Source organism: Apteryx mantelli, chromosome 19, assembly GCF_036417845.1.
Source record: "Apteryx mantelli isolate bAptMan1 chromosome 19, bAptMan1.hap1, whole genome shotgun sequence".
Lineage (NCBI taxonomy): Eukaryota > Metazoa > Chordata > Aves > Apterygiformes > Apterygidae > Apteryx > Apteryx mantelli.
Window position 1 is genome coordinate 7,699,890 of NC_089996.1, and position 8,954 is coordinate 7,708,843.

Genomic DNA, 8,954 nt, shown 5'->3' on the forward strand with positions numbered 1-8,954 from the left:
CCCATTCCTACTCTTCTCCTGCCCCAGCGTCTTGTAGCTCCTCCATTTTTATTAATATTTCCAGGAACAAAATGCATTTGCAGTGCCAGGAGTTTAGTCTCGGTGTCTATCTTCTTCCTCTCCTGACATGTATTGCAGTTATTAGGAATGGTAACTAATTCAACAGGAGGCTTAGTCTGCCACCCAATGGTAATATATCGGAATTGTTCTTGAATCTTTGGGTGCTACGCCTTGAACAAAGGCAGCTGCCACCGCCTCTTGGGCACTTTCAGCAGCATGGTCTATGCCAGAATGCCTGTCAAAGACTGCCTTAAGGCAATCCCTGTAATCTGCAGGGAATTCCCCTTTATTCTGCTTGCAATTATTTATTTTAGCTCAATCCATTTTTCTCGGACAGACTTGCTGGCTAGCCTCAAGGAGGTGATCCCAGGCTACCACAAGTCCCTTATCATTAACTAGAGCATGAAGAGGCCAATCAGCTTCGGCTATTAATCACTGTCCAACTTCACGAGGCATAATAGCACACAAGAGTTGGTTCCTATCGGCCCAGTTCAGATTGCAACAACTAATGACAGTCTCTAATTCCTCTCTAAATTTTTTAGGTTCTTCCCTTATGTCTGGAAATTGTTGACTAGGTTTCTTAAGTCTCCAGGGGTCCATGGAGTGTGAACAATGACCATATCTTCTGGTTCTGACATTTCCCATAAAGGTGCCCGTATTAGTGTTCCCAGCTGATCACTAGTTCTACTAGCAAATGGAGAAAAATCAGGCATGTCCTGAAAACCTGGAGGTGCTTGAGGCATCTCTGGTATTATAAAGGGAGGGCAAGGAAATTCTAAAATATCCTCCTTAGTCTCTTCCTCTTCTGGGGTGATTGTTTGGGGAGCAAAGGATATAAGGGAGCACTAGGGTTAGTAGGGATTTGGTGTTTTTCTAACTGCCCCTTAAGATGCTTTACATAATATTTCAATTTTTCCTGAGAGTCTCTCAAACTACTTGTTTGAGATTCTATTTTTCTTTTGGAGGGTTCCTTGTGCCAATCAAAAAATTCATCCTCCTGACCTTGGGATACTTTAGGTCCGCTGGACTCCAAGGTACCCCTTAAGTGCACTATCACTGCTTAGAGGGATCATCCTTACTGCAGAAACTGCAATTATCTAAATACCTGCAGGTTTTAGGAGAGTAACACATGTATGTATACTATGCTGGAGTCCCTTTTGGGGGTACTGGGACTTCCTTTGACTGTCCGGCTAGCATTCTCACTCACTCGGAGAGACAAAGGAAAGTCAGAAGAAACCTGTACAGCCTTAATATCAGCCCAAAGTCTCCACCACTGAACTGATTATTCAGCCTGACAATAAAACCAGAGACTTAAGGGAAAAAAGACAACACACACAAGGGTCCTCCTGGTCAGGATGTCTAGCCCAAGCCCACCATGTTGGTTAGGGTCAACGTCATTAACAATGGAACCCAGGGAGACTCATGCTGGAACTAGAGACAAGGGAGGGAAGGGGATATCTGGCAATCAAGCCACAATCCGCCACATGCTCTTGCATTCAAGTTACACCAGTCATCACCAGTATGGTTTGTGAGTGGCTCAGGGCAACTGTGTATGGTTTCAGAGTTGTCCTGAGGTCAGGTCATTCATTCCACATCCATATAGTATTTATAACTGCAACCCAGACTTTCCTGACCTACCTCTCCTTAATTTTACCAGATTCACCAGAATTACCAGAATTACAGTTAGCTTTCCCTCTTCTAGCTGGTAATTAGTTTCTGGACTGACCTGTATTAAAGGTTCAGATTCAGCAGTCCAAGTGTGCCATGGGAGCTTACAGATGACCCTCAGCTGAAGCTCCAATAGGGATTTCAAAAGGTCCCTTACCTCCCGGAGCGGTGCCAGGGAGCCCCGGCAAGGAGCAGTCTGTGGTCCTCCCAGGAGAAACAGGATGTGTGAATCTGAATCATGGCACCATACTCTGTTGTGGAATAACTGGAATCCAATTTAAGTTAAGGTCAGAGCAGAAGTTGTTTATTTCTATAGCTATAGGAGAGAACAGAGAGCAGCAGAGTGACAACCTCTGCTGACATGAACTCTACCCTAACGAGGCCGTTACAGAGTTACTATACCTTCATACCTTTGTCTCTTGGACCCCCTTCCTTCTAGGGCCCTAAGCCATGGGATTCCTCCAAGTAGGTCCATGAAGAGGCCAAAGTTTGCTCTCCTGAAGTCCAGGGCTGTTATCCTACTTTTTGCCCTGCTTTCTCCCCACAGGATCCTGAACTCCACCATCTCATGGTCACTGCAGCCAACGCTGCCCCCGACCTTCACATCTCCAACCAGTCCTTCTTTGTTTGTTAGTACGAGGTCCAGCAGCACACCTCTCCTCATTGGCTCTTCCACCACCTGTGTCAAAAAGTTATCCTCAGTGCTCTGCAGGAACCTCCTGGACTCTTTGTGCCTAGCTGTGTTGTCTCTCCAGCAGATGTCAGGATAGTTGAAGTCCCCCGTGAGAACCAGGGCTTGTAATCGTGAGGCTACTTCCAGCTGTCTGTAGAAGACCTCATCGACTTCCTCTTCCTGATCAGGTGGCCTGTCGTAAACACCCACAACAGTGTCACCCATGCTAGCCTGCCCTTTGATCCTTACCCATAAGCTCTCGACTCGCTCTTCATCCATCCCTAGGCACAGCTCAATACATTCCAGGTGCTCTCTCACAGAAAGAGCAACTCCACCACCTCGCCTTCCTGGCCTGGCCTGTCTTTCCTAAAAAGCACGTAGCCATCCATGACAGCACTCCAGTCATGCGAGCTATCCCACCATGTCTCTGTAATTGCAATGAGATCATGGCCCTGCGACCGCACACATATCTCTAGTTCTTCCTGTTTGTTCCCCATGCTGCGTGCATTGGTGTACAGGCATTTCAGAGAGGTGATCAAGCATGCAGGTTTTCCAGGAGGGATACAAGAGGATCCTCCATAGTCATGTCCCGTGCGCACTTCCCTGGCTGCATGCACCTGCTGGAGGCATCCCGACTTGAGCAGCGTTTTGCCAGCTACCCTGTCTCTATAACTCTCCCCTTCCCCCGTCATTCCTAGTTTAAAGCCCTCCTTACCAGGCTGGCCAACCTGTTGGCAAATGCGTGTCCCACCACAAGACAGAGCATGAAGAATGCCTGGAGAAGCGGTCAGGGCTAAGGTGTCCTGTAAAAGAAAGAACTCCCTGTTCCTCATGGACACCCCTGAAGGATTCTGTGGAGACTGTGTGCCACCATCAGAGAGGGCACAGCCAGGGAGTCTTTCACTCAGATTGTCTGCCATGTCCTAATCACCAAGCACATCTGTCGATGAGTACTTCTGCTTTTCTTCTCCTTCCTGAGGCTGCCCAGGTGAGACTAGGGTGGCGATGAAGAAGCTGGGCTAGCTTTCCTCTAAGTAGGCCATACGAGATTCGCAGGCCAGGCACAGTGGCTTTTGTTCATTCCACAGAACGAGCTTCTGCAGAAGGGCTCCATGTCAAAGGGAACTGCACTACAGGGTTTCTTAAAGACCACAGCTACTCCTGTCCTGATACCTGAAAATCTACCTTTCCTGTGATCTCCTGGGGTCCCATTTAGCCTCCTCCTGCTTCCACGTGGGTCCTCCCTGCAGTTTCCTGCTTTGTGCTGGGCTCTCCTTGCCTGCCCCACCCACACTTTGTTGCACCCTGCCTCCATGAGACAGGTCCCTGGCTCCCCGGGAAGGACCAGTCTGTCCCTCATCCTCCTTATTCACCTGTTTGCACCAACTCTGCTGGCCTGGGGAAGGAGCTCAGCAGAGGACTGCGCTTTTCAGTCCTTTCCTCCCTCCTGGCAGGGACTCCTGCCCAACAGACAGTCCTGAACCTGCCAGTCCTCCCTGTTCACAAGTCTCAGTGGTGGTGGCGGCGGCGGTGGCAGCGGTGGTGGCAGCAGCCGCCACAGCCTCAGCCGCAGCCTCAGCCGCAGCCGCAGCCGCAGCCGCAGCCACAGCCACAGCAGGCTGACGAGGTGGCCGAGTGGTGAAGGCGATGGACTGCTAATCCATTGTGCTCTGCACGCATGGGTTCAAATCCCATCCTCGTCGGAGCCCAGGGACCAGCCCAGAAGGAGCCTTTTGGAGCAGGGGCCGCTCTTCCCTCGCTGCTTCTGACAAGTGCCCATTGCCAGGCTCTTGTCTACCAAGCAGGGCAGGTGACGCCTCCCAGGAAGGGAGCGTCCTCCCCACTCTCTCCCCCCTTCCAGGGTTTGCACAGTCCCATCAAACACAACGCCTTTCACGAAGCCTGTCCCTGGCCAGTCTGCTCAACAGAGCTCCCTGGGCCTGCGACAGACCCGGGTGAAGCCGGGAGGGGAGGGCTCAGGGAATCTGAGCTGCAGGTGGCAGGGGCTGTCCCCTGGTCTCCTGTGTGCTTTCAGCAAGAGAGAGAGAGAGAGAGAAGGGGAGAAACTAGGATGCCTGCACATGGGTGCCGCAGAGCTGAAGTCACAGACCCCAGTTACCAGGCCAGGGAATTGGCCCCTGACCTCCAGGGCCCACACCATTCTGGGGAATCACTCAGAGACCAGTACTGTGGCAGTGAAGCACTTTTCTTTCCCTAAGCCTTTCTGCGCCCATGACAGGGGGCTGCAGACACTTCCGTGGGCTCTGCAAAGGGCTGTTGGAGTGCACTGCGCCTGAAGAGCTTGCTCTCCCCAGGAAGCAAGTATATGTATATGCCAAGTGTATGCCTGTCTCCTGGTCCCTCTCCTCCCTCTGCAGGAGGAACTCTTTGCTCTTCCTGCCCTCCTTCCCCACACTCCCATGTGAAGGCCGCGTTGGCAGAAGAGACTCAGAAAAGCCACAGGCCAGAACTCGTGGCACCAGCAGGAGCCAGAGAAGCAGGGCATCAGCTGTTGATCTTCATCAGGGAATCAAACCATGGTTTCTGACACGTTGGGCTCTCCTCCCTGCAGCAGGCTGTCTTCCTCCTTCCACATCTTCCATTAGTGAATGGAGAGGTCGATTCCTATTTCCTTTGATGGTAAAAAGGCACCCTGGCGGTGATGTGATAGTTTTTGTCCCTTTTCCTCCTTTCTTCAGTGTGCTGAGCCTGACAAGCTGGTCGAATGTCCCTTCAAAGGGATGGGACTGAAAACCTGAAGTGCAAGGCACCCTGGGTAAAATATCTCTGATACCCTTTGGGCTGACTCACAGATTTCTTGTTTTGTTTTGTTTTGTTTTAATATAATAGTAACGATGATAATGATGATTTTCAAGGAAGAAGAGTCAACTTTTTGTCATTTGGAGCGGGGTTTTTTTGTTTGATTTGGCTGTTTTGTATGATTTTTTTTCTTGTCTGAATGTATCCTCCAGACCTGGGTGACAAGCAGGTCCCAGGCCTCTGATACACACCTTCCTCCAAAGAACAGGCTCCCAAATCCCTGCCCCAGCAGGTAGCGGCAGCTCTGCTCTTCCAATTCTGTATTTCAGAAACTTCCAGTAATGGACATAACAGCAGGGCCAAAAAGGCAGCATACTTGTAAACTAGTTTTTAGAGAAGCTATGAAGGCCAGTCCATCTTGTTGGCTTTGGCTGTCTTAGTTTTTGGGTCTTTCTCAAAACATTCAGAGTAAGGTTGTTTACACAAGACATTACTCTTACTTATTCCTCTTGGAAGCGTTGAAGAAGAGTGTAAAGAGGTGTTGTGAGCCTTTCAAAAGGCCTGGGTCTGTCGCAGGCCCAGGGAGCCTCCCTTCCATTCCCAGCTTCATCGCAGGCCCAGGGAGCTCTGTTGAGCAGACTGGCCAGGGACAGGCTTCGTGAAAGGCGTTGTGTTTGATGGGACTGTGCAAACCCTGGAAGGGGGGAGAGAGTGGGGAGGATACTCCCTTCCTGGGAGGTGTCACCTGCCCTGCTTGGTAGACAAGAGCTTGGCAATGGGCACTTGTCAGAAGCAGCGAGGGAAGAGCGGCCCCTGCTCCAAAAGGCTCCTTCTGGGCTGGTCCCTGGGCTCCGACGAGGATGGGATTTGAACCCATGCGTGCAGAGCACAATGGATTAGCAGTCCATCGCCTTCACCACTCGGCCACCTCGTCAGCCTGCTGTGACTGCAGCTGTGGCTGCAGCTGAGGCTGTGGTGGCTGCTGCCACCACTGCTGCCACCGCCGCCGCCACCACCACTGAGACTTGTGAACAGGGAGGACTGGCAGGTTCAGGACTGTCTGTTGGGTAGGAGTTCCTCCATTCATCTGAAACACTGGACTTCTTTCTCTCTACGAGCTTGGCACAAGCTGGTATGAGCTTGTAGAGGGCAGCACGAGCTTGGCACAAGCCGGTATGAGCTTGTAGAGGCCAGCATGAGCCTGTACAAGCCCATAGAGCCCGATACAAGTGCCTACGAGACCACAGAGCTTGACACAAGCCCTTACAAGCCCGTAGAGGCCCACATGAGCTTGTATGGGCCTGTAGATGCCTGCAGAAGTCCATATGAGCTCCTACAGCCTGCCACGAGCCTGTATGAGCCTACAGAGACCCGCATGACCCCGTACGAGCCCACAGAGGCTGACATGTGCCCATATGAGCCTGTAGAGAATTGCACAAGCCTGTACAAGCCCGTAAAGGCTGGCACGAGCTCCTGCAAGCCCATAGAGGCCCTCATGACACCATATGAGCCTGTAAAACACAGAATGGGCACATACGAGCCTATCGAGGCCCACCACAAGCCCATACAAGCCTGTAGAGCCCGAATGAGCTCATACGAGCCTGTAGAGGCCTGTGCAAGCCCATACGAGCCTGTGGAGGGCAGCACTGGCCCATACAAGCCTGCAGAGCCCGGCACGAGCCCATATGAACCTGTAGAGGTCCCCATGAGCCGGCACAAGCCTGTACGAGCCTGGAGAGGCCCACATGAGCCCATCCCAGCCCATAGAGCACAGCATGAGCCCATATGAGCCTGTAGGAGCCTTCACAAGCCTGTACGAACAAGTAGAGCTTGGCATGAGCCCGTAGATGCCCGTAGAGCCTGAGACGAGTGTGTATGAGCTCGTAGAGCTTGGCACGAAACCATACGAGCCTGTAGAGCTTGACATGAGCCTGTACAAGCCCATAGAGGCCCCCACGAGCCTGTACGAGCCTGTAGGGGTCCGCACAAACCATTTCGAACCCAGCACTAGCCTGTATGAGCTTGTAGAGCCAGGTACGAGCTTGTACGAGCCTGGAGAGGCCTGCATGAGCCCGTCCCAGCCTGTAGAGCACAGCATAAGCCCATACAAGCACGTAGAGAGCAGCATGAGCCCATACGAGCCTGTAGGAGCCCACACAAGCCCGTACGAACAAGTAGAGCTTGGCACAAGCCCATACGAGCCCCTAGAGCTCAGCACAAGCCTGTATAAGCCCATAGAGGCCCACACAAGCCCGTACGAGCCTGTAGAGCTTGACATGAGCCTGTACGAGCCCGTAGAGGCCTACATGAGCATGTACAAGACGACAGAGCCCCAGGCAAGCTTGTACGAGCCCGTACAGCCCTTAGAGCCTGTACAAGCCCAAAGAGGCCCGAACAAGCCTGTATGAGCCCATAGAGACCGGCATGAGCACGTAAAGTTTGGCATGAGCCTGTGCAAGTCCACAGAACCTACACAAGCCCACAGTAGCCCCTAGAACCCAGCACGAGCCTGTATGAGCCCGCAGAGGCCAGCATGAGCCCACAGGAGCCCATACAAGGCCATAGAGCCTGGCACGAACTTGTATGAGCCCGTAGAGATCATCACGAGACGGTACGACTCCGTAGAGGCCAGCATGAGCCCATATGAACCCCTAGTGCTTGGCACGACCCCGTATGAGCCTGTAGAGACCTGTACAATCCCATATGAGCCCGCAGAGCCTGGCACAAGCCTGTACAAGCCCATAGAGGCCCACACAAGCTCTATGTGTTGCACGATTTACTAAGTCAAGGAATGTAACGTTTACTGTTCTCCCTTCATCCACGGAGCCAGACAGCTCATCAGAGAAGGCAATCAGCCTGGTGAGGCCTCGCTTGTCCTTGGTGAATCCATGCTGGCTGTTCCCAGCCTCCTCCTTGTTCTCCATGTGCTTGGGGATGGCTTCCATGAGGCATGCAGCATCAACCTCTAAGGGGCCAGATAATACAAGACTGACTAGTCTTTATTTCCAAGATCTACCCAACCTCCCTTCCTTTCCTCCCATCCCTTCCTGTCCCTTCCAATCCCTTCCCTGACTGTTGAAGGATGATGCAGAGTACCTTCACACTGCTGATCACCATCAACAGGGACTCAGGTCTCCTTCTTTTTGTCTCCCTGCTGCATGCTGTGGCCAGACTTTGCTTCCTGGGGAGAGCAAGCTCTTCAGGCACAGTGCACTCCAACAGCCCTTTGCAGAGCCCACGGAAGTGTCTGCAGCCCCCTGTCATGGGCACAGAAAGGCTTAGGGAAAGAAAAGTGCTTCACTGCCACAGTACTGGTCTCTGAGTGATTCCCCAGAATGGTGTGGGCCCTGGAGGTCAGGGGCCAATTCCCTGGCCTGGTAACTGGGGGCTGCGACTTCAGCTCTGCGGCACCCATGTGCAGGCATCCTAGTTTCTCCCCTTCTCTCTCTCTCTCTCTCTTGCTGAAAGCACACAGGAGACCAGGGGACAGCCCCTGCCACCTGCAGCTCAGATTCCCTGAGCCCTCCCCTCCCGGCTTCACCCGGGTCTGTCGCAGGCCCAGGGAGCTCTGTTGAGCAGACTGGCCAGGGACAGGCTTCATGAAAGGCGTTGTGTTTGATGGGACTGTGCAAACCCTGGAAGGGGGGAGAGAGTGGGGAGGACGCTCCCTTCCTGGGAGGCGTCACCTGCCCTGCTTGGTAGACAAGAGCCTGGCAATGGGCACTTGTCAGAAGCAGCGAGGGAAGAGCGGCCCCTGCTCCAAAAGGCTCCTTCTGGGCTGGTCCCTGGGCTC

At 52.7% G+C, this 8,954-nt stretch overlaps 2 non-coding genes across 2 annotated transcripts; one reads left to right on the plus strand and one right to left on the minus strand.

The window, feature by feature from the left end:
• Positions 1–4,022: 4,022 nt before the first annotated feature.
• TRNAS-GCU (transfer RNA serine (anticodon GCU)) lies at positions 4,023–4,104 on the plus strand. The gene has a single exon. It is a non-coding gene; the product is annotated as a tRNA-Ser (tRNA).
• A 1,909-nt stretch (positions 4,105–6,013) lies between these two features.
• TRNAS-GCU (transfer RNA serine (anticodon GCU)) lies at positions 6,014–6,095 on the minus strand. The gene has a single exon. It is a non-coding gene; the product is annotated as a tRNA-Ser (tRNA).
• Positions 6,096–8,954: the final 2,859 nt, after the last annotated feature.